The following is a 24,072-nucleotide window of genomic DNA, read 5'->3' as shown; positions in this document are numbered from 1 at the left end:
CAGCCGTGGCTCCATTATCAGTAGAAGATGGGTGATTGCATATGCCAGCCCAAGTCATTTCATACTGTATGAGCATGTCTCACATAGGTGGTTTAGCAACTCAGTTTAGAATGTGGAGGTACTTTGTAATTGTTTACTTTGTTTTTGGTCTTGAAGCCATGAAACTTTGGTCTTTAAGGCCAAAATTGAGACAGAATGTTATTTAATTATCACAACAACCCTAAAAAGTAATGATTAATGCTCCCATTTAGAGACAAAGAAACTGAGGTTCAAACGGCAGAAAATGAGATTCCAACACAAATGAGTATGACTTTAAGGCTTTTGCTGTTAACCACTATGATTATATGTTTGACAATGCAAACACTGATAACTGTTTTGGGTTAGATTATGTCCCCCCAGATTCATTTTTTTTAATGTTTATTTTATTTTTGACCGTGGGGGGAGGGGCAGAGACAGAGTGGGCAGAGGATTTGAAACTCTGATCCTGAAGCTCAGGCTCCATGCTGAGAGCAACAAGCCGGATGTGGGGCTTGAACTCACAAACCTTGAGATCATGACCTGAGTCGAAGTGGGACACTCAACCAACTGAGCCACCCAAGCACCACCACCCCCAATTTAAATATAGAGAAGTCTTAACTTCTGGTACCTCGAAATGTGACCTTATTTGGACATAGGGTTGTTGGAGGTGTAATTCATTCAAAGAGGTCATATTGGAGTAGGGTAGGCCTCTACTCCAAAATGACTGGTGTGAAAAGGAGAAAATCTGGATACAAACACGCACACAGGGAGAAAGCCATGTTTAGATGAATTAAGCTCCCATAAGCCAAGGGACTACAAGGAGCTAGGAGAGAGGCCTAGAACAATCCTTCTCTGGTGCCTTCAAAGGGAACATGGCCCTGCTAATACCTTGATCATGGATTATGAGCCACCAGGCTGTGCAGCAATAAATTTCTGTTTTTCAAGCCATTCAATTTGTGGTACTTTGGGTTTAAAAAAAATTTTTTTTTAATGTTTATTTATTTTTGAGTGAGAGAGAGGGAGACAGAGACAGAGAGCATGAGTGGGGAAGGGGCAGAGAGAGGGAGACACAGAATCCGAAGCAGGCTCCAGTCTCTGAGCTGTCAGCACAGAGCCAGATGCAGGGCTCCAACCCATGAGTGGTGAGATCATGACCTGAGCCGAAGTCGGACGCTCAGCTGACTGAGCCACCTAAGCAGCCCTTTGTGGCCCTTTGTTACGGCAGTCCTAGAAAACTAATAAAAGAACTATATGACAGTCATGGAAGTATTGAAATTCTAGTTGAAATAAGCACTGTATGAGAAAATCACGCTGCTAAGAGAAGAAAAGGTATTGGAGGAGCCAGAACGGGGCCTGGTATTTGCTCATCTTGGATGACAGAAAATTGGATTGGTCATTAGGAGCCTTTGAACAGGTTATTAAGTAGAAAGCTTCCAAACAAATTTCACTTCCCTAAGAACGGGGAAGGATTACAATATTTACCTTGAAAATTTTTAAGAAAACAAATCGCAAGCCAGAATTTTGCATAATTGTTTCTGGGAAAGCCTGAAGAAATTTGAAAATGGGCCAGCAGGAAGTTTTACCTGTAACTGAATGTACAGAACAGGGAGCAAGTAAAAGGGCAACACAGTATAAGCTTATATTTAATATTTCATGTTCATGATGGTTTTGAGAATAGGAGTGCTAAGATACTAGAATACCTTAATAAAATTTGTGTAGACATTGATAGGACCTCCAAACATATAAACAATTGTAAAGATTTTCACATTGTAATTCGTGCAGAATGTGAAGACACATTTGCATATCCTAAACAACACACACACACACACACACACACACACACACACACACACTCTCTCTCTCTATTGTTTTAGAGACTTTAGGTTTTAGATTTTAATTTCCAAAAGTGTGGGTGCAAGTAGATAGGTATGCAATGAAATATTAATTAAAATATCTCAAATATCAATGGCTTGTCACAATAAAATTTTTTTTCCCCACTCACTTTGCAGTCTGGTGTGGATCGGGTGGCTCTCTGCAGCTTGTAGCTATGCCATCTGGAATGCCTGGCCTATGCTGAAGGGAAGGGGAAGGATAGAAAAGGCACATGAGCTCTTAATTGCCTTAGTCCAGAAGAGAAACACACCATTTCTGCTTGCAGATCATTGGCCAGAACAGGTCACATGGCCCAACCTAACTGTAAGTGAGGCTGTGTAATGTAGAACACCTGGAATATTTTGGGAACACTAATTATCTCTGCATTAAAACTATACAGGGAGTCAGTGTATAAAATGCACTAACCCCAAAAGTGAGATGTTTGTTAGATGATAAATCCAAGGAGAAACTAATCTCATTAATCTTAATGAGGGGTACTTCCTATCTATATGCAAATTACTATGGCCTGGCTTGACTGCTCAGATTTAGTGGTGCTCAAGAGCCCCTCATTACTTCTGAGAGTCCCCAGAGGGGTGCCATACATGGGACCCCTCCCCCACCCCAAACTAAACTGCTCCACATATGAAACAAAAAGGAAGCAGGGGGTTTGGGAGCAATCTGTGAATGGGAGACAGCAGTGAGAGCTGGAAGAAAAGGGAAAAGATTGAAGAGGAGGTCTAAGCAGAGGGATGGAGGCCCAGGCAGATGGAGGCTGGAAGGAAGCCTGGAGGAAAGGGTGACTAGTGTACATCCCCCATGTCAGGATAATGACGCCTAATATTCAAGTTTAAATCATTTTCAATTCTTTCCTGAGCTGTAGTCCTGTCTGTTGGCCTAAATAATACTAAAAGACTGCTATCCCAGAGAAGGAGCCTGGCCTTCAGGATTAAGGAGGGTTGGAATAACTATGGAGACCTTGGTCCCAATTTGCTAGTGCAAACCCACTATCTGGATCCATATTTTACAAAAACTCACTTCTTAGACCCTGTGCCCCGATTTTGTTTTTCAAAAAATACTGTCACTGTGGAAATCATCCCTGCAGGAAAATGGAAAAGAGGATTTTTCTGGGCAGGGGTAAGGCCCCACAGAGAGCAGACGACAGCACAGATTTGGAAGCGGGTCCAGGCAGCATATTTTCATAGCTTTTGCCAGCAATGTTCAACAAGGGAAAGAAAAAAAAAAAAGCTTTCTATATTTGCATTGAATTGTATTTGCATAAGTAAATCCTAGAGGGATACCAAAAAAAGTTAATGAAATAGATACTGAGGGTGGGAAAAGGGGGGAAATAGGGCAGACAGGCACAGGGGTAGGAGTGAGAATTTTCACTATGCACCCTTCTATATAATTTGATTTTTAAACCATGTGAATATATTATCTATTCAAAACTGTAAACACAACTGGGGGGGGGGGGGAAGTCTTCCAACCACCACAGCCTGTGTCCAAGCTGTTTTGAGAGAACAAAAGAATTGAAGCAGAATCTATCAAGAGTAAAGCAGTGTAGAAGTAGCCACAGGAAGAATGACCCTGTCAGCACAAGCAGGAAATGGGAGTGAGAGATAACTAAGGAAGCTGGGAGCCTCTGACTCAACTCCTCAGTCCTTAAAGCTCCAGAGATATTTGGGGGGGGGGGGGGGAGGACCCAAGGAAGAGGACGGTGATGGTGGGCTTTCCCTACAATGTGGAATGCAAGGTAGACACTATCAATTTGAATATAAGAGGAAAGGGTGGCCCAAGAAGGGGAAGACTTGGGGACATCCAGGTGGCAGACATTTGGATTACACCAGCATGACATTCAAGGCTCTTGACAGTTTGACCTGATCCTTTCTGGGTCTCACTTCTTTACTGAAGCACTTCTCTCATTAAGGACTAGTCCAGGCTAAGTGTTAGTGTTTTATTCATCTAGGAGTGAATAAAAAAATTAAGACTCTCAGAGTCTGGTTGATAAAAACAACAAGGTGTTATACCGATGCTCTGCTGGGAAAGTGCACAGTTTCAGTGGGGCCACAAGTGAGGAGTAGACAGCTGTGCCTGGAGGAGACCAGGTAATGAGGCTTCATAGTCAAGGCAAACCTTGAGTTAAGTCCTGGAGGGTGAATGGTATGTCAGGGGGTGGGGAAGGCAAGGAGGGTGTCCCTGGCATAGCACTCTGGGCATAAGCTTGGAGGGATGACACAAGAAGAGGTTTCAAATCTGTGCTGTGCAAGGAACTCCACATGGCAAAAAGGTAAATAAAGAAGGTGCAGAGAGATACAGCTAGAGAAGCAAAAGAGGCTTTGCATGCCATGGACTTTATCCTAATGACAGCAAGGTGTTAATAAGGGTGAACCAAAGACCCCACAGACATCTGATAGCACCGACTTCAGTATTGAGAGCTGACTGGATCCACTGGAGTGATGTGAGGCCAGAAGCTGGTGAGATGCATCAGAAGATCACCACCATAGAAAGAAGCAAATTGGAGAAAGCAGGAAAAGAGGCATTTACCTCCTACCTGACCATTCTGCAGTAACCATGCCCCTGTGAGGCCTTGAGCAAGTTACTTAACATCTCTGAAGTTTAGCTTTGTCATGTGCCAAACTACCTGCCATACAGGGTTACCATGGGAGTTAAATAAAATAAAACAACATATGTAAAGTACCTAACACATATAAAGTACTTGATTAATGGTAAAAATTATTATTCCCCAACACACCATTAGCCAAAGACCTCAATACCCTCACTTCTGGGAAGCCATGGTGCATTGTGGGTGTTTCAGTTACCTATTGCTGCATAGCTAAATTACCCCGAAACATAGTGGCTTAAAATAACCACCATGAATCTGTAGTTGTCTGGGTGGTTCTGTTAGTCTTACTGGGGCTCCCTCATAGGGCTGCATTCAGCTGGTGGCTAGGCTATGCTAGAAAGTCTAAGGTGGTGGCTTTACCCACAAGGCTGAGGCTTTGGCAGAAATGACTGGAAGGCTGGGACTTAACTTTCTCCACATGGTCTCTCATTATTCCATTATCTAATCCAAGCTTTATATATAGTGGCTGACTTCCAAGACAGTGAAAATGGAAGCTGCAAACCTTCTTATGTTCCAGGGATTTATTGCTATGAAACAAACCATCCCCAAACAACCCAACCATTTATTTGATTTATTTGCTTATGATTCTGCAACTTGGGCAGATTGGAAATTTAACTGCTCTACATGGTATTGGCTGGGGCAGCTCAAAAAAAGCTACGAGATACAGGGTGCCAGCCTTCACTCACATGACTGACACCCAGCTGAGGTGACTGAAATGGTGGCAGACTGGGTGGGCTTCTCTCTCCACTCCCTGTCTCTTCAATCAGTAATCTAGCCTCAGCTTCCTTACATGGAAGCCACATCCCAAGGAATCTGCAAGGCCTCATAGGATCAGCGTGCCCAAGTCATGCCACATCATTTTCACCACGTTCTATTGGTCCAAGCCAGGTACGTGACTAGTCCAAATTCAAGGTAAAAGAAGTAGATTCCACTTCTTAGTTGGAAGACTGGAAAAGTAATATTGCAAAAAGGTGAATGGAATGGGAGGAACTGGCCCTCTGGAAATGATCTACTTGAGTCAGAAAGGACTGGTGTGGGAGGGAGATCCTTATTCCACCACTCATTAACCATTTTCTCTCAAAATTAGTGAACTGAGATGACCACCCAATATCTGGGTTCACTTTTTAAATATGGCATATCCCCCCTTGTGAGTACACTCTGTCATGATCCACCACTAGATGTGAACACGGGAAGGGAAAGACTCTATGGTAATCATCCCTCTACCTTCAGAATTTAGCACCATGCCTGGCCCTCTGTAACAGGGAACAGTGCTCAGTAAGTACGTGCGTTGAACTAATCAATATAAGTAATAAATAAGGAAATAAGTAAATAAACAAACAAGAAACCAACCACTGATACTAGCTTTTTATCAGGCACTTCTCGTATACCAAGAACTGTTCCAACCACTTCACATGTATTGATGATTTATTTAAATATTAAAACCCTATGGAATAGGCACTATTATCCACTGCTTTCAGGTCAGGAATCTGAGGCACAAAAAGCTACCTAATTCACCCAAGGTTACACAGCTGGTGTGTGGTGGCTCCCAATCTGGACCCACTCGACCTGGCTCCAGAGCCTGGCTCTAAACCACCAGGCTCTGCTGTCTTCGTAAAAGTGTAAACACTTGGAATGAAGTATTTGAAGACAGGACTGAAAACTGAAGAAATAATGGACTTGGAAAGGGATCATTACCCGAGGCATGAAGCACTGTAGAAACATTATAGCATGCTGGTGAACAGTAGAGAGTCTTGAGTCAGGCAGATAATTGATTTCAAGGGCAGCTCCACCAAGTACTACTCTATTACTTTGGGTGGGATACTCTCCAAGTCTGTTTTCTCATTTGAAAAAGAAGTCTAAGAATAATACCTATCTCATAGGACGGTGGTGAGACTCCAAGGACGAAGGGAAAGTACAGTCCTTACCTCAGTGTTCCTACATAATGAAGGCTCCATGAATATTCCCATAGACAGGAACAGGGAAATGAAATGGTAAGGGAATGCTTAAAAGAAAAAAAAAATTAGGGTCAGATGCAGAGTATAAACTCTCTCTCCCCAAATTTTTTTCTTAGACTTGTTCTTAATACAAAGAAATGTAAGAAGTTGAAAAAGATAAAAGAATTAAAAGTCTTCATTAGAAAGTCAAGAGAAGTATGAGCATTAAAAATGTCATTCTTTGTATCAAGAATGCTATGTTGACCTTATCAAGAAAGTTTCTAAAGGGCTATTATAAGCCAAAAGAAAAGGCTAGGTAAAATAGCAAAGCATTATAAATCTCAAGAGTCCAGAGAACTACCAAAGGATCAAAACCCAAAAATTATTGATCTCTATAAGGAAAAGAAGGAAAACTCCAGCATGCTAAAAAGCCAACACCATTTTTCAGAATTAAGTTTCAAGAATACTATAAAGAAAATCAATATGTAAATGCCAAGTGATGAAAAGTTTACAACCTATTGACGCAGGTTTTATTAAAAGAAGATCATGCTAGCTTAGTTGAATAAATCTGTGATTGCTATCTGATGAAAGAAAGTCATGCACACGGTCACTGGGGTTGTCTAAATAATTTTTTGAGGGCACATCAATGAAGCCTTTATTCAAAAATTAGCAGACAACTGCTATAGAAATAGAAATTGATGCATCTTACATTTCACTGGCACGGATGACAGTTGAGAAAAACCTCCAACCCACTGTGGCTTGCCCTTCTTTGCCCTTCCTTGCTGCCCTCCAGGAGGGCAGTGGGAAGAAGAATCTAATTGACAATGGTGGGGGGGGGGAGGCAGTGGGTGGAAACTTCTGGAGGCTACTCCTTCCTTGTTTTTATCACACATAACGACCACCACAAAGAGTTTGTTTTTCAGGCAGAAACTAGACATATTTTTGCTTCAAATTATAAATACAAATTGAGGTACAAGATTATAGAACTGCCTCAGATCTTTCATAAGAAGATTTTCATAAAAGAATTGGCTCTGTAAGGCTCTGGAAGACTAGAGACTTTACAAGGTGTACCGTTTTTCTTTTTTCCTTCACATATTCATTATGCAGCTCCATTGACTATAAATGAGGCAGCACTATAAGCACTTTTTGGAAAAGAGGCAGAAAACAGTATTTATTTTAGGTATAAAAGCATAAGACTATTTTAGAAAGAGAAAATAAAATAATATACAAGTCTTCTTGACTTTCATGGACTAAAACAACGGGATTCCCCCAGTCATTTATTCAGCAAATATTTGTCAAATACAGAATATGTGCCAGGCACTGTTCTACAGGGGGGAGACAGTAATAAACAAGACAAAGTTTCCACTCTCTTGGGCCTTGCATTCTAAGAGAGTAAAACAGACAATAAACAAAGAGACATATAAAAAGTGATTAGTGGTGCCTGTCTGGGTCAGTGGGAAGAACATGCGACTCTCGACCTCAGGGCTCATGAGTTCGAGCCCCATGGTGGATATACAGATTACTAAAAACAAATAAATAAACTTAAAAAAAACTTTTTAAGAAAGTGATTGAGTTCTAGGAAGACAGATAATTCAGGGGGAAAAACAGGAGCGAAGAGGTTATGAACCTTTTTAGGTTTTGTCCTCTCCCTTTCAAAAGTCTAACCCCAGACCAGGATCCTGGCATATTGTAATCTTTGTTGAATGACTACCAGAGCCATCAGCCATCCCTGGTGAGCAAAAGTCCCCAGGGTATTTGCTGATGAGCATGCTAGAGTCACCTGGGAGGAGCCCCATGACAGGTCACAGGGACCAGGGGGGTTGAAGAACCTACAAAGGAGACATAAAACTTCTGGGGTCTTTTTCATGCAGTTCCTGCCTGATGAAGACATCCTTCTACCTCCATAAGTGACCCCAAGAACACAGAGCAGGGCAGGCTTCCTCATCTGGCCACCACACGGGGCTTGAAGCACCATTTCTTTCATTGTGCACAAATCCTGACACTTCCTGGGCCTCAGCTAATCCCCAGAACACCCCACCCCCTCTCCTTTAGACTCTTAGCCATAAAAGACCTCCTATTTCTCTAAGAACAGAATTACACTACTTCTGAGAAAGGGTCCAGAACTTAGAAAAGCCGGTTTATCCTTCCTGAGAAGTAAAAGAGGCCAGAATTTGGAAGCGTTGAAGGACAAAGAGTTTCTTTTGCTGTCTCCCAACAGTGTGAGTGTGAGTATGTCTGAGTGACTGTGTGTCCGTTCCTTTCCTCCAAGCACCTGCCCCTCTCTTCTTGAGTGGGTCGCCACCTTGCTAATTCTATTATTTGAACATGGGGGAAATTGAAATGGTGCTGGAAGTCATAGTGATGTAATTGAATCAGCATTTTTCATATAAACAAAAATGAGAGAAGATTTGGTTTTTGACCAAGGGCCTAACAGGAAGACCATGTTTATTTTAATCAATTATAAGTTATAGAGCTATGTCATAGGAATGTATACACCTAAAGAGAAACTTATAATAGTAAATCTAATATGTTGGTTTCTTGAACTTTTGTGTTAAAGGCTATAACATAAATGGCCTTTTTACCAATTAATCAACTGTTTTCATTTTTAAAAATAGATACTATTACTAAAATGCTCATTGCACTACAACACATTTTTAATTGATGTTTCTTCTGAGAGAAATATGGAGACAGAAGTATCACATTTACTATTATTAACAAGAAAACTATAGGCTCAAAATGGCTTCACTTAGGTTAAGGCCCCGAGTCAGTAAACAGGGCTTAATACCTAATCTAATTGCAATTTCAACCTCTCCCAGAAGGGTGAGTCTTATCCAGGTCAGTCAGGAATTTTCTGATAAGCACCAATGAGGCAATCGGTCTGGGCTTTCTCCATCCCCTCTGCCCAAAGGAACATGAGGTAATCTGCATAATAAGCTCCCTTGTCCTTCCCTCTAAGGGAAGGTGATCTAGCCTGAAACAATCCTCTCTTTTCTTTTGCTTATAACTTTCTTGCTCCACCCTCCTTCCTATGAAAAGCTTACATTTTGTAGAACTCCTCTGAGAACCCCTCTGCTTGCTAGATGGGATGCTGCCCGATTCATGAATTGTTTAATAAAGCCAATTACATCTTCAAATTTACTCAGTTGAATTTTGTTTTTTAACATTGTAAAGGACAAAATGAGTCGACTGAATTGTCACACTCAGCAAAGGTGGAACTTGGCCAACCAAGAAACAAGGGCATTTCCATGTTCAGGAACCAATACAACTTAATTAAAGATAATCGAACAAGCTAATGGTTATGTTAAGTAATAAATAAATCAGAAAGTGAGTCAAGGTCAAGTGCATAGAAACAAATGGTTCCAAGAAAAGCAATCGCATAAGGAGGAATACAAAATGAGATAACGGGCTCACCTATGTAATAGTAATATATTATTAGCTGGAAAACGATCATCTCTGCTTTTCAAATATGGTAGTAAAGCAAATTTGAACTCACTATTATTCGTAACTCTGTTGCAACTTCTGAACTGCAATAGTGAAAGAGAAAGAAGAAAACAAAGGTGTAAATCTAAACTCAAGCAAATTTAAATCTATAAAATATAGGTGGAAAGTAACATTTGAGGGTATCTACTTTATATCAGACATATCCATTATACTATTTCATCCTCAAAACTGACGGGGGCACTAACGTTGGTCAGTAACTTCTTGATTTTACATATGCTAAAATGGTCCACAGAGAGGTCTTGTAATTGATCTAAACAATAAAACTCACAAATAGTGGTACAGGGATTTGAACCCAGGTCTGCCTAATTCCAAAACCCTTGTTTATCCTGCTCCATGGACCCAGCCTCTTTTCTGATCCCAATTAAATAGGTCCTGGTAAGTGAGATGTAAGCAAGAGTTCTGGGAACCTGGGTGTGGAGTAGAACAGGACTGAACTTTGGGCTGCAGAGCCAAGAGCCAAAGGATATCAGATAACAACAACAACGATAATGATAATAATATACCAGACACTGAGCCAGAATAAAGAGCCTAGAAGACAGCCCAAAAATCTATCAAAAGATACCAACCAGTGTTTCAAGAGGTACTGGACTCTTGTTGGACATTCTGCCTTTCAAAACAACCCCTGGGAAAAAAAGGAAATCTTTAATACGTAGAGGTGTGGGATGGTGTAGAAGGAAAAGCCACCATTACCTGTAGGATTAGACAGTGACGCAACCCAGATAACCACAGGAAGTCATGGATGGGAGAGAATTGGGGCCTTGACATCTCTCATATGAGATAACAGTACTGGTAATAATAAGAATACCAACAACAAAAAATAAAACAACAACAACAACAACAACAACAACAGCAACAACCAAAAGAATAATAAAAAAAAAGAATACCAACAACAGTAGCTAACGTAATAGAGGGGCAGGCCCAAGTGAGGGTTACAGAACCTTCCTATCCATTGTATTGGGCATTATAAGCAAAGCATCCAGACCTACAAGCATTTTAAGGGGCTGCAAAATGGTTTGATGCCTGAAAAAGAAAAGAAAGTATTGGGCCTATGATACAAAAGAAGAAAAAAATGAAAAATCAGAATTAACAAATATTGAATTAACTATCTAAAGGTGAGGTCAAGTCAAGCAGTCAATTGCTGCTAAACCTTCATTTGGTTCTATGGGAATATCTTTGGTGAGAAATGGCTGCCTTTTAATATGTTTGGTATGATATGGGGTGGAATTAACAAAGGAAGAGGGTCTGAGTGGTGCTCCTATAACCCCGCCTCCAAGATGCCAGCTGGGGCTGCTCTCTGTAGCTTCTCCAGACTTCTTCAGCCCTAGGCCATATACAAGAGGCCTCTTTCTTCCCCAGAGGCACATCTGATTATGGCATTTCCATAAGAGGCCTGATTGAAAGGGCCAAACATAATTACCTCCAGTTTATTACTCATAGCTACTTTCCCCTCAGCATATAGCTATTGTCTTGCTTCCTCTCTTTTTCCCTACCCAAGGAAAAAAAATCTCACTGACTCCAGGTTTCAGGAGGACCTAAGGAACTGTAACTAATCACCCTGGCAAGTTTAAGATTTATGTCAACCAAATATAAAGGGAGAACGTAAATTAAGTTACACTACTGATAAATGACACTGGATGAACAATACTCAGGAAAATAAAATATAAGGTAAACATTAGAATTTATATTTCTATCGATATAAGATCCATTTTAAAGTATTTAAAAGACTTTTCCTGTTTACCTCTATATTTATTGATGATGAAAGATGATTATGATATGACTGATACACCATGAAAAAGACTATAAAACAATATGATCTTTTGATTCTAGTTTTGTTTTAGACACCATTGTACATTTGTTAAAAAGAATGAAAAAGTCTAAAAAAGGGAAGACAAAAATGTTTGTATCTGATAACAGTATAAGTAAGGATTTTTTTTCTAATTTTTCTATAAGAAACATATTGTTGCTATAAACTTTAAGTTAATGAAAGGAAAAGTTATGGCCTAGTCTTCAAGAAACATTTTACTATGGGATGCAGACAAGAGGATTAATTCACATTGGGGGAAAAATGAATAATGCTACTTAAAGGTTTATATTTTGTCAGCAAATGAGTTTGTAAAGAGAAATTCAGTAAGCTTCAGAAAACTCTGGTTCCATTTCTGGGCTCATCTATGGGCTATCTGTGCATCTAGGGCAAAACACTCTGAGAGTTTATTCATCTTCACCTAAAATTTCCTGAGAACTAACATTCTCTGACTTCATATTTCTACCTCTCAGGTAACTAGCAATATGGATGCCTCTTTCCTTTTCCCTACCAGGTATATCCTGAAATTAATAAACTTATTCCTTAAACCATGTATCTATACATCTATCCATTTGTTCAACTAACATTATTGGCAAGCTACATGCTCCTGAAATTTAGCTGAAGCATCTCTTATGATTTCTTGATTGCTTGCATCTTATTCTCTAGGTAGATTTTCCAGGGAAAAATATTCCATGAGTTCTTGCATGTTCACAACTGCTTTGTTTTTCTGTACTTCATACTTAAAAGCAAATTTGCATGTGTATAAAATCACCGTTTCATGTTTTCTTTCCTTGAGTATCTTAAATACGCTGCTCTATTATCTTACACTGTTGGATAAATCTGATGAAAACGTGATTTTTTTTCTTTATATGTAACTTTGTCTTTATACCTGAATCTCCAGAGAGTGTTTTCTTTATTGTCTAGTTTTACAAGACTATGTCTTCGTGTTTACAATTCTGGGTTCATTCTCCAAGATTAATGGAGTGATCTTTCAACATAGATGTTCCAATTTTTTTTAAGAAAACATTCTTATATTATGGAATTTTGCATTTGTCTTGTTCTATTACTTTCATTTACTTCCTTCAACATATATTACACTTATGTTGGATCTTCTTTCCTATCTTCTATTAGCTCTCATTTTTCTCTTGAATTCTTTCTTTCTCTCTCTTTCCCTTTCTTTCTTTCCCTTTCTTTCTCTTTTTCCTCCTTTGTAAACTATATTTCTCAATTTCTATTTCCGACAATAGTGGACTAGCTCGTCTCGGAACAATGTGATGGTATTTGAAGAATCCTCACTCAGGCAATGAGGATTTATGGGAACTTGCTCCAGAAAATAAGGGAATCTGAGAATAGCAGCTGAATAGATGAGAATTTGAGCAAAACTTTTCACAGATTCAAGGGGCTTGGAGAAAATTAAAGTTCAGAGCCATGCAGTAAGAAGGGGGAACCTATAGATTTCAATTGGGACCAAAAAGGGACACATTTTGTAAGTAAGGGTAAGCTGGAAAGACAGCAGCCCTCACAGTGACTTGAGCCCAGTTCTGAATCCTATCAATTCCCAATTGATGTTTAGTTGCCTCATTTCTCAGTTTCCTAATTATAATGTATGCTGTTCTTTTATAATTTTTGTTTTCTTAAGTTCTTTTAGATAATTCTATTATTTAGTTTTCATCTGGTGTTTGTTATATATTTTCTAGAATATATTAATTACCCACTATTTCATCATTTAGCCCATTTTAAAAAATAACAGTAAATTTAGTGCTTGACAATATCATTTTCTGTTGTTCCAGTATAAACAAATCTAAGTGTTCCATGTCTTTAGAAAGTGATTCCCTTGTAGGGAACGGAGACACACTATGGTAGTTTTCCTACCTTCACTGCTTGAGAGCTTTTTCCTCTATTGTTATTACAAAGAATACAGGTAGGTAGGTAAAGATACAAATAAAGATATTAATAGCCTCTCTGCGTAGTCATACCCACTTCTGAGATCTGCCATCTTTGGAATCCTACCTTCCCCCAAAGTGTTTGATCCTTTTCTCCCATTTGCCCTAAGAGTCCCTGTCTTGCTTAGTTTGAATTCTCTTCACAGGAGCATTTTCCTTAGGACAAGAACTTTGTTAGATATTTTCTGAGTTCTTTGGGCATTTAAGCCACAGCAGTACCTTCTGATCTCTCCATAGTGCCTGAGTGTGTAGCTGTGCTCTTACTATTCCATGGGCACCCATAACTGGAACCTGGAATCTTCTCCTTTTCACTGTTATTCTCACAATATTCAACTTGCTGAAAATTCCATTCCACAAGGGACTCTCTCTCCTTTGGAGTATATCTTGGCAATTGCTGTACAGGTTTTCATTTACTATCTGAAACTATGAAAGCTTTCATAAACCAAAATGACATAAAGTGAGGAAGTAATTAGCATCACTTACATGGAAAACTTTTTAGAGTTCCCAGATCCCCAAAAATAACCTCTCTTAGGCTTTTCTGATACCTTTAAGGACATCTTGCTAATGAATGCACAAAATAATTTGAGATAAAGCACAGATGCTCATGGATACAATTCAAAGCTATGGCAGCTTGATACTGAGGTACTAAGTATAGTTCCCTGGGAAGGAGCTTGGGGGGTACCACTCTCACTGCTCTGGGTTCTCACTTTATCTATAAACACTGATTGCTATTTTTGCTTTTTACTTTATTTTTTCATAAAAGTGACAATCCTAAATAGATAAATACTTAAAAAAAAATAATAAAAACAAACTATGTGTCATGAACTTGCCCTGACCTGAAGTCAAGATGGGCTTATATTTAAATCATGATACTATCAATCAAGCAAAAATAGTCACTGATCCTTCTTTATTGCAGTGTTTTGCCTGGCTTCTAAGATTATAGTTACTTCCTAAGTAGTTTCTCCTCAACTTTGTTAAGTGTTTATTTAGCTTCCCTAGAAGTATTCTTTTGAAATATAATCAGCCTCTATCTCAGAGTTGTCCATATTCTGACATTGCTTTCATTTTCCTCACCAACTTTTCTTCAAATATGGCTTCCTTCATTACCTAACCTCAGATAGAGTATGTACATATACATTCTGAACAACTTACTGAACAATTTATTCAATCAATGGGATTCTTCTTCCTTTAAAATCAGACTTTCATTTAAGAATTTCCTTATGCTACAATTGCTGTATTTTTTCCTCCTAGGCATGTTTCAAATTGTTCTTTATATTTCAGGAGCTTCAGTCAGAATGCCTCTTTTAATATTCAGAGGACTTACTAAATCAAAAATGGTTTCCTCAAGTTAATATTGTATTAACTTGGCAGTAATTCCTTCCAAATGAAAATTGGCACATTCAAGCCTGTTACCCTCACACTGCTAGAACTGCCATATTCCTCTGATGAATAGAGGAAAATTACTATATTTCTCTGCAGTTTTGTAGACTCCCTCTATTCTTCAGAATTTATTTAAATGCCCCCTTCCTTTTCTCTAAAGAAATGAAATGAAATGGGGAATAGGAGTGGGGAGAGTGGCCTCAAGCCTCCAAGGAACCACTGCAGGGGTTCTGTAGTTGACTGGTTTAACTCAATCAACACTCTAACCTTCCATGAATATGTCCCATGCCCTAAGTTTTGTGTTGAACAGAAAAGATAAGTAAGAAATTAACCTCCAAGGGGGATTAGAGTTAGATGTGGGTTAGGATCCTTATCTATATCTACTAACAGTTGACTTTAGTTAGCTATTTGATTTCTCTGAGCCTCAATTTCCTTATCTCAGTGTAAATCTACATGATACAGCTGTTGTGAAAATTTAACATATGTACAAAATCTTATATTATACATCCTTTATGTATTATACACACACATATATTTGTATATATGTGTACACATACATAATTTTTATAGCTGCTGTGTCAGGTAGGAATTTTATATATAGTTATGTATGTGGGAGGCACCGCTCCATAAACATTTGTTCTTTTTGGAGAATGTTACAATCTACTTGTAGTTTGATAACATTTCTTCCCCTTTTACCTCTCCCATAAAACATAGCCTGTTGATTTTCTTAACAAAATGAATGAAAATTGATTAAGTTTTACGAGGTTTTAAGATTCCTCGGATCTCAAATTGTGTGACATTTGTGAAATGTATTGAAATGACCAGCAAGATTCTTGATCTGAGGTCAAAATCTTAAGGGGTTCAGGGGGTTTTTGAACTTTCTGAAATTGCATGCAAAATGGGTATGTCTGTGACTGAGGCATTTTTGGAAGGAGGCAGTTCATTGCTATCACCAGATTTTTAATGGGACTGAGAAACAAACAATATGTCAAGAATCATAAGGGTGTTATAAAATCACAGCTGGGACTCGCAGTAGATGGTATATACTTCATGAGTCAGACACTGCCTGTGCAATTTCCTTTTATAATGCTTAGCAAAGAGCCGGAAAGAGTTAAGAACTTAAACTTTTCTCTTAATGACAGTAATAATGACATGCCTTTCTCTACTAGGAAAGACAGATATAAAAACAAGAACTGAAAAATAAAAAGGAAGAGACTGAAAGCAGACAGACCAAACACTGAGGGCAGTGAAAGACCAGGAAGCAAAGAAAAGGAAGAAAAAAAACAATCCCTCCAACAGGGAGGGATTTCCCACCCCCAACAGGAAAACAGAAGAAGAGGGAAAGGGGGAGAAGGAAGAGGAAAGAAATAGATGGGAAGAGAAATAGAAATGCAAAGCAGAAAGTGATCTTTTTGTCAGACTGTGGTTAGTCTGTTCCCTTCCTTACTGCCCCCTCCCTTCCACCAATAATCTCTCCAAGCCTCCCTAGAGATCCAGTAGAAAAAGAAGGCTCACAGATTGAATGAAGGTGCATGAAATTATAATTTTAGTTCAGTTTGATCATAATGCCTTTTACAAGCCACCGTTTTACCTGAATTTTCTTTATCTGCAACATCTAGATAATGTTAGAAAACTAGAAAAAGTTCCCTGTCTCCATGTGAGCTGTATACCCAAAATTCATTTTAAGGTGATTCAATTCGAAGTATGCATTTTTCAACAGAAACAGTGTTAAAACATTATCAAAACAGTTTACAAAACGTATTTAACATACAGCAGAAGAAAAGGGAATTGGCCTTTTAGTCATCAGCTGGGTAAACTGGAGTATAACATCTTATTTCGGTTCTCACACTCTAGGGAGCTTTGTATTCACCCATGTTGCTAAATTGGGGGGATATGTCTGCACTTAAAAGATAAAAGGCAGTAACACTATAAAAGGCAATTGGTACATGAGAAGCAAAACTAGCTAAATGTCTTGATCCCTCTTCTTTCCTTCAGCTCCTTCCTGCCCCACATGTGTGTCTTTCTTGCCCCCATTATCTTTCTACATTTTTTTTTTAATTTTTTTTTAACGTTTATTTATTTTTGAGACAGAGAGAGACAGAGCATGAATGGGGGAGGGTCAGAGAGAGGGAGACACAGAATCCGAAACAGGCTCCGGGCTCTGAGCTGTCAGCACAGGGGCCCGATGCGGGGCTCGAACTCACGGACCGCGAGATCGTGACCTGAGCCGAAGTCGGCGCTCAACCGACTGAGCCACCCAGGCGCCCCTCTTTCTACATTTTATACTGGGCACAAATTCCACTCTCCTCATAGGACTGGAGTTCTGATTCTCCTGAACTCGGGAATTTTCTTTCTTTTTGTTTTTAAATGTTTATTTGAGAGAGAGAGAGAAAAAGAGAGAGAGAATGTGGGTGTGTGTGCACTAGCAGGGGAAAGGCAGAGAAGGAGAGGGGGAGAGGGAGAAAATCCCAAGCAGGCTCTGTGCTGGCTGTGCACAGCCTGACACGGGGGTGGGGGTGGGGGAGTGGTGCTCAATCTCACAAACCAACCAAGAGATCTTCATCTGAGTCAAAATCAAGAGTTTGCCACTTAACCGGTTGAGCCACCCGGCACCCCTGGAAGTTTCTATTGTTTCTGTATATCACCCTCACCTTTCATTTAGATATTCCAGGCTTCAACCATAAAGTGTTACTTCCTTACTCAGCTTCCACCTTCCACCCTCATCTCCAAGCCCCTGCCATTTTCTTCCATCATTTATATCCTTGACAGAAGTCCCGTGTATAAGGGAGTAAGTAATGTTACCTTGATTGACAATGTTCTAGTACTTATATTAAATGGTTGAAGTAGGGTAGGGAGAGAGACAAAAATGCTACCCTGTTTCCTATGAGAAAGTTTAAGATCAGACTCCTTTTCTTAGGCAGAAAGTAAAAAGATGGATGTAGAGAGAGATATTTAGAAAAGGAGGAAAATAAAGATGGTCTTAAGTGTCTCCTAGCCTGGATCCACTCAATAAGAGAAGACAAGTCCAACTCAAAGTAGAGGTAAGGCTTGATTCTAAAGAGGTTCTAGAGGATGACCATATATGCAACGCATTCCAGAGACAAAAGATTAAATAGAGGGTGCGAGCCTAAGGACATGGCCAAAGATGCGAGGTAGCTGCAGGAATTGTATCAGAGAAACCAGTTCCTGAGAGAACAGTGTTAACAGGTGACAGAGGGAGAGCTAAATTCTTCCCTTCGGTTTGGGCAGAACTGCCTCTGTGTATAAATACACTAATCAGCAGAAGAAATTAGTATTGAGAGAAAAATAACGAGCCATAATATACAATCAATTTAAACAGAGTTTAAGGAACAGTAAGGCTAGCGCTAAATACAGGAAAGCCACTTCTATTTCTACAATAATTTAATCATTACTGACTACTTCTACACTGACAGGTATTTTGTACAGACAATGGTATAACAGATTGAGAGTCTGAATTATTTGCAAGTAGACTATTAGTCAAGAAGACTTAGAACTAGAATTCTATTGACATGCAGCCACCCTCAACAGACAGAGATTCAAATTCCCAGAAATAGTTGCTTCTATTTTTGGAGGGTCATCCTAATCCATAGACTCACGAGGCTCTAACCACTGGGGGAAAAAAAAAAAGACTCAAATCACTTATCTCAACTTCTTTTCTTTAGAGATAATTGCTACCCCCTCCCTTTTTTTAAAGTTTATTTATTTATTTTGAAAGAGACAGAGACAGCACAAGCAGGGGAGGAACAGAGAGAGAGGGAGAGGGAAAGAATTCCAAGCAGGCTTTGAGCTGCCAACTGCGGAGCCTGATGTGGGGCTCAAACCCATAAGCCCTGAGACCATAGCCTGAGCCGAAACCAAGAGTCAGACACTCAACCAGCTGAGCCACTCAGGTGCCCCTAGAGATAATTGACCCTTGGATGAAGATCATTTATGTGCATTTCAGTATAGAAATCTGTAAATATCTTTGTTTTCCAATTAATATTTGCTACTAGGGGACTAAAAATGTGGCAATAAATTGAAATATTTGTTGAAAATATATTTCCTTTAAAAGTTTTTAGCCAATTCACTTATGTCATTATTATACGTTCATTAAAATAGCTACCACTTATTGAATACTTGAATATGGTAGGCCCTGTGTAAACATCCTCTCATTCAACTAACCCAATCACTATGAAAGATAGGCATCATTACCTTTTATAGGTGAGAATTGTGAGGCTCAAAAACCAGCTAGTAAATAACAGAGCAAGGATGAGAACACATTTTGTCTAATATCTACTACTCTATCAGGTTGTGTCACCATGGAAACATTAGAAAAACACATCAGAAAAAAAAAAGGAAAACTGTCTCTAGTATGTGATCTTTCAAGTGTTTTATTATTTTTTTTAATGTTTATTTATTTTTGAGAGAGAGAGAGAGACAGAGTGTGATCAGGGAAGGGCACAGAGAGAGAGAGAGAGAGACACAGAATCCGAAGCAGGCTCCAGGCTCTGAGCTGTTAGCACAGAGCCCCAAGCGGGGCTTGAACTCACAAACCCTGAGACCATGACCTGAGCTAAAGTCGGACGCGTAACTGACTGAGCCACCCAGGCACCCCCTCAAGTGTTCTTAAAATATGTGCACAAGTGAATATTTTACTGAGGTTTACCTTAAGGAAAATATGGTCATAAAGAGGGCTGACATGCTGCAAGTATTTCAAAATTCTATCTATAATTAAATATGAAAAATTTAAAAACCAGTAATTGTCCAAGTCAACATTGAACAGCATGGTGAAATGATTATGGGCTCATTTGTGGACAGAGAACAAGACTGACAGGTTGCACTGGGTCTATTTGTCTTCATTTCTCACGTGGAACGCTGATGTCAATGCAGGAACTAACTCTAGGTAGGCAGGAGTCACTCAAAATTTATCACCTATTGACCTTAGACACTTAAAAAAGGAGCTTGGATTTCAAGGGGGTTGAGAAACAACTCTCCTCCTGCTTTAGGTTTTATCATGGATGGGGGGAGGAGGCTCCCCAGGTAATAGACTCTGAAATAGACATCAGCATGCATAAAGTCTATTAGGAACTGCTTTTGAGATCAATGTCTGTGGGAGAGAAGAGAAGGAAGCAGGACTGTGCAGAGGAAGAAGTTGTGTGGTCTTTCTATGGAAGACTGTAGTCTTACAATGGCCCTAGGGAATATTACAGGTTGAGGGTGGGAGGCCGGGTTTCCACACCCTCATGTTGATCAGTCATTGCATGTGGGTGCCCTGAGAGGAGTCGTGACCTTGAGTTAAGGCAGGTGTTTGCACCTGAGGCAGTTTCCTGAGAGGGCTGGGGTTGGCTGCTGGCGGCACTTCCAATAGCTAGGGGAATAAATTTTTCAGGCCTGAAGGGGGATCAGAGCAAAGCAATTACAACATCCATCTCAGGTTTGCTGCCTTTGATCACATGTCCAGTATCACTTTTATTATTTAAAGTATCTGGGGTAAGTCATCATAAAATGTCCCAAGAATTCCCAAGCCTGGTGAAGATTAACCTCGCCTTTAGACTTGAGACCTTCAGTAAAAGGACAAAACGGTGTCAGTTAGTTAGAACTTAGGCTTGTGTTTTTCTGTGAGCAAGGCAAGAAATCCCGGTAGTGAGTGAGAGAAAACGGCTAGATAACTGAAAAACAGAAGGCAGGTTAGGAAGTAGCTCAGACCAGGTTGTGCCCATCTGTCTGTGTGAGAGGATGCTAATCCTTGTACAAGCAGATCTGGGACTATATAAAGCTCTTTTGTGGGCTGGATTTAGCCCAAACATTGTAGTTTGCTGACACTTGATTTTTAAAATTAGCATTAAAAACCCAGGTACAGGAATCTGTTTGGTTTCATTTGCATTCAGTACCATAAGATCCGTGTGACCTTGGGCCATATCCTAAAGCTCCCTATGTCTCAATATCCTTATCTATTAAGTGGGTATAATAATAGTGCTGGCCTTACAGGGTTTAGAATAGTAGAGGATCCAAGTTAAACATCCAGCAGGTAGTCTGGCACTTATCAGGTACTCAGTAAGCACTTTTTGGAACTGTTATGGTTGTTATATTTGTTCTCATACTGAGCTAACTGAATATTTTCTGTCAAAGCCACTATTAGCCCAAATTTTGGAGGCAATAGAATAAGAGAATAGTTTGAGTTGTCAAAATTGTAAAGCAAAAAAAAAAAAAATGTAAAGCAATAATCAAGGAAAAGGTTGTATCAAGATTCTTTATACTATTCTTTCAACTTTCCTGTAAAATCTGAAATTATGTTAAAACAAACAAACAAACAACCCAAAGCTCTTTGACTTACCCTGCTGGGATTGTTTGGGATAGAAGCATGCATCTGGGAGCCTTGACACTGCTCGGTTTTATGTAATTATGCCTTTTTAATTTAGCCCTTAATTTTTGTGAAAACAATCACTCTATATCAGCTATGGTATGAGAATAAGAAAAATAACGTGTGTCCATATTTGGATTAGAGAGAAAAGGGGAACATCGTGTCCATGGAGTCCTGATAAGATACAAGCAGGGAAAATTGCAGTGAGAAGTCTTCTATAATGAGGTGAAAATGCGGGCAGAAAGACTCCAGAAAGACACATACTGCTATATTTGTTCTCATTTCCTTCTGGAGATATTTTTTACTTGGATAAAATGGATATTTATAAGCACCGACTGTATGCCAGGAACAGTAGTAGGTGTTTCACATGTGTTCTCACTAATAACAATCTTGTGGGGGAGAAATACTATTGCCATTTTACAGTGAGAAAAACTGAGGGTCAAAGAGAATAATTAGGTTTCCCAGGACCACACAGTAAGCAAGGGTGTAGCATGGGTTTAGGGTCAGAAACAATTGGGGTTAAATGACCATCAGCAAGTGAACGGATACTTAAATTGTGGTATATCCTTATAATGGAGCACGACTCAGCAATAACAAGGAATGAACTATTGAACAAATCAACATGGTTTAGTTTCAAAGTAATTGTACTGAATGAAAAAAGCCAGATAAAACACACATTGTGTTCTTCCTATAAATTCTATTTATAGAATTCTAGAAACTGAAAACGAATCTATAGTGCAGGTCAGGTCAATGGTTGCTTAGAGATGAGGTGGAGTGGGAAGTGGCAGGAGAACATTTGGGAAACCAGTTTATCAGTTGATAACACCTCAGAGGGTTGGTGTGAAGGTGAAAAGAAACTAATGACTGAAGTGTTTACTATAGTGCCTAATATGATAGCAAGCATCAGAAATTATATAAATCCTAAACTGAGTTCTTCCTTCTTAGAGCTTTCTCCACTTCAAGTGGTAATGCTAGTCATGGTTACTTTTATTTATAGCTATACTTCAAACACATTGATCTTAAGCCGAAACACAAGATCTTTCCGTGAAACTAAACCATGACAAATTTTATGATTTGAGTTCAGGGACACCATCTCCTGCTGGGGGACCAGGCCAGAATCTTCTACATAAAAGCTGTTTTGTCTTAGAGCCAACAGTTTGTCTAACTTGTTGCCATTGTGCCCTTTGGCTCCAGAATTTTTCTTTAGTTCCTTTTCATAATTCTTTTTCTTTACTGATATTCTAATTTTGTTCATACATTGTTTTCCTCATTTCCTTTAGTTCTTTGTCCATTTTTTCCTATTAGTTCTTGGAGCATATTTAAGACAGCTGTTTTAAAATCTTTGTCTAGTAATTCCTCACAGATGGTTTTGTTCCTTTGAATTTGCTATACTTTGCTCGTATGTCTTGCAATGTTTTCGGTCAGACTAAACATTTGACTATTATAATGTGGTAACTAGAAGTCAGGTTCTTCCCCTTTCACAAGGTTCACTATGTTTTTGGTTGTTGAAGGCTGTAGCAGCCAGTTGATTTAAATGCCCTTCCCAAACTATTATTGTAGACTGTATTCCTTGTCATTGTGGTCACTGAAGTCTCTGTTCCTTGGCTTATGTTCAGCTAGTGTTGTAACAGAAATATCCTTGAATGCTTTGCAAATTGGATCTGAGCCAGGGCCCTCCATCAACTTACCAGATTTCACTGTACCAAGGGATCAGCCCAAGATGAAAGCATAGGGTCTTCTCGGGTGAATTCAGAGTATGTCTTGCCCTGAGCATGCACATGGCTTTCTAAATCCACTCCCCCACCCCCCAACCCCTTCATATATATAGTTGCTTTTGAGCATCCTAATTTCCCAAAGAAACTTTACCTAGTTTTTGCCTTGGGCAGTCTGTTGTATGTTTCAACTGTAATCTCTGTCTCCAGTGTCTGCCAATTGTTAATTCAGTGTCCAGTGTTTTCAAGCTTTTTCACCTGAGTTCTGAGTTAGGCAAAACAGGGCAGAATACTTTGCCCACATTAGTGGGACATTAGTGGGACATCAGAGGCTGTCCCACATTAGTCTGCTCAGGATGCCATAACAAAATACCACAGCCTCGATGGCCTAGACACCAGAAATGTATTTCTCACAGTTCTGGAGTATATAAAGTCCAAAGTCAAAGTACCAGCCAATTCACTTTCTGGTGAGGATTCTTTCTGGTTTGCAGATAGCTGCCTTCTGTGTCCTCACATGATAGAGAGAATGAGCTCTGGTGTCTATTCTTATAAGGGCACTAGCTTTACTGGATGAGGGTCTCACCCTCATGGCCTCATTTAACTTTTATCACTTCTTTACAAGCCCTACAATCACACTGAGGGTTAAGGCCCGAACATATGAATTTTGGGACATACAATTCTGAACAAGGTCAGTGTGGTCCCTTCAGAACCAGGGAAACAGTGGCACACTGGGAACACGGGTAGCTGCTATTTTTTTAGTGCTACATGTTAAGACTCTGCCTCTTTATGATTTCCGTGGCATTATGACTGCTGCTTTAAGACTATTGCCCCTTTAAATGTACTGATATTGTAAGACTATCCTCATACAGGGGAAAGAGTAGGGGAAAGACATGTAAAATGACCACAAACTCTTCCTAGTGTTTTGAGGTG

The 24,072-nt window shown here is 39.5% G+C and overlaps 1 protein-coding gene across 2 annotated transcripts in view; it reads right to left on the bottom strand.

Annotated features, from left to right (window-relative positions):
* ASNS (asparagine synthetase (glutamine-hydrolyzing)) overlaps nt 1–24,072 on the bottom strand; it is a 159,606-nt gene that overhangs the window by 129,064 nt on the left and 6,470 nt on the right. For both annotated transcript variants that reach the window (XM_058724999.1, XM_058725000.1), the window contains exons 3-4: nt 6,436–6,512; nt 2,021–2,091 (exon numbers count right to left, since the gene is read on the bottom strand). The gene's annotated coding sequence lies outside the window, so the exon portion shown is untranslated. The remainder of the gene's footprint in view (nt 1–2,020; nt 2,092–6,435; nt 6,513–24,072) is intronic.

This window comes from Neofelis nebulosa, chromosome 4, assembly GCF_028018385.1.
Source record: "Neofelis nebulosa isolate mNeoNeb1 chromosome 4, mNeoNeb1.pri, whole genome shotgun sequence".
NCBI classification, from domain to species: domain Eukaryota; kingdom Metazoa; phylum Chordata; class Mammalia; order Carnivora; family Felidae; genus Neofelis; species Neofelis nebulosa.
Note: the sequence above shows the minus strand (reverse complement) of the source record. Positions and strands in the feature narration are given on the sequence as shown.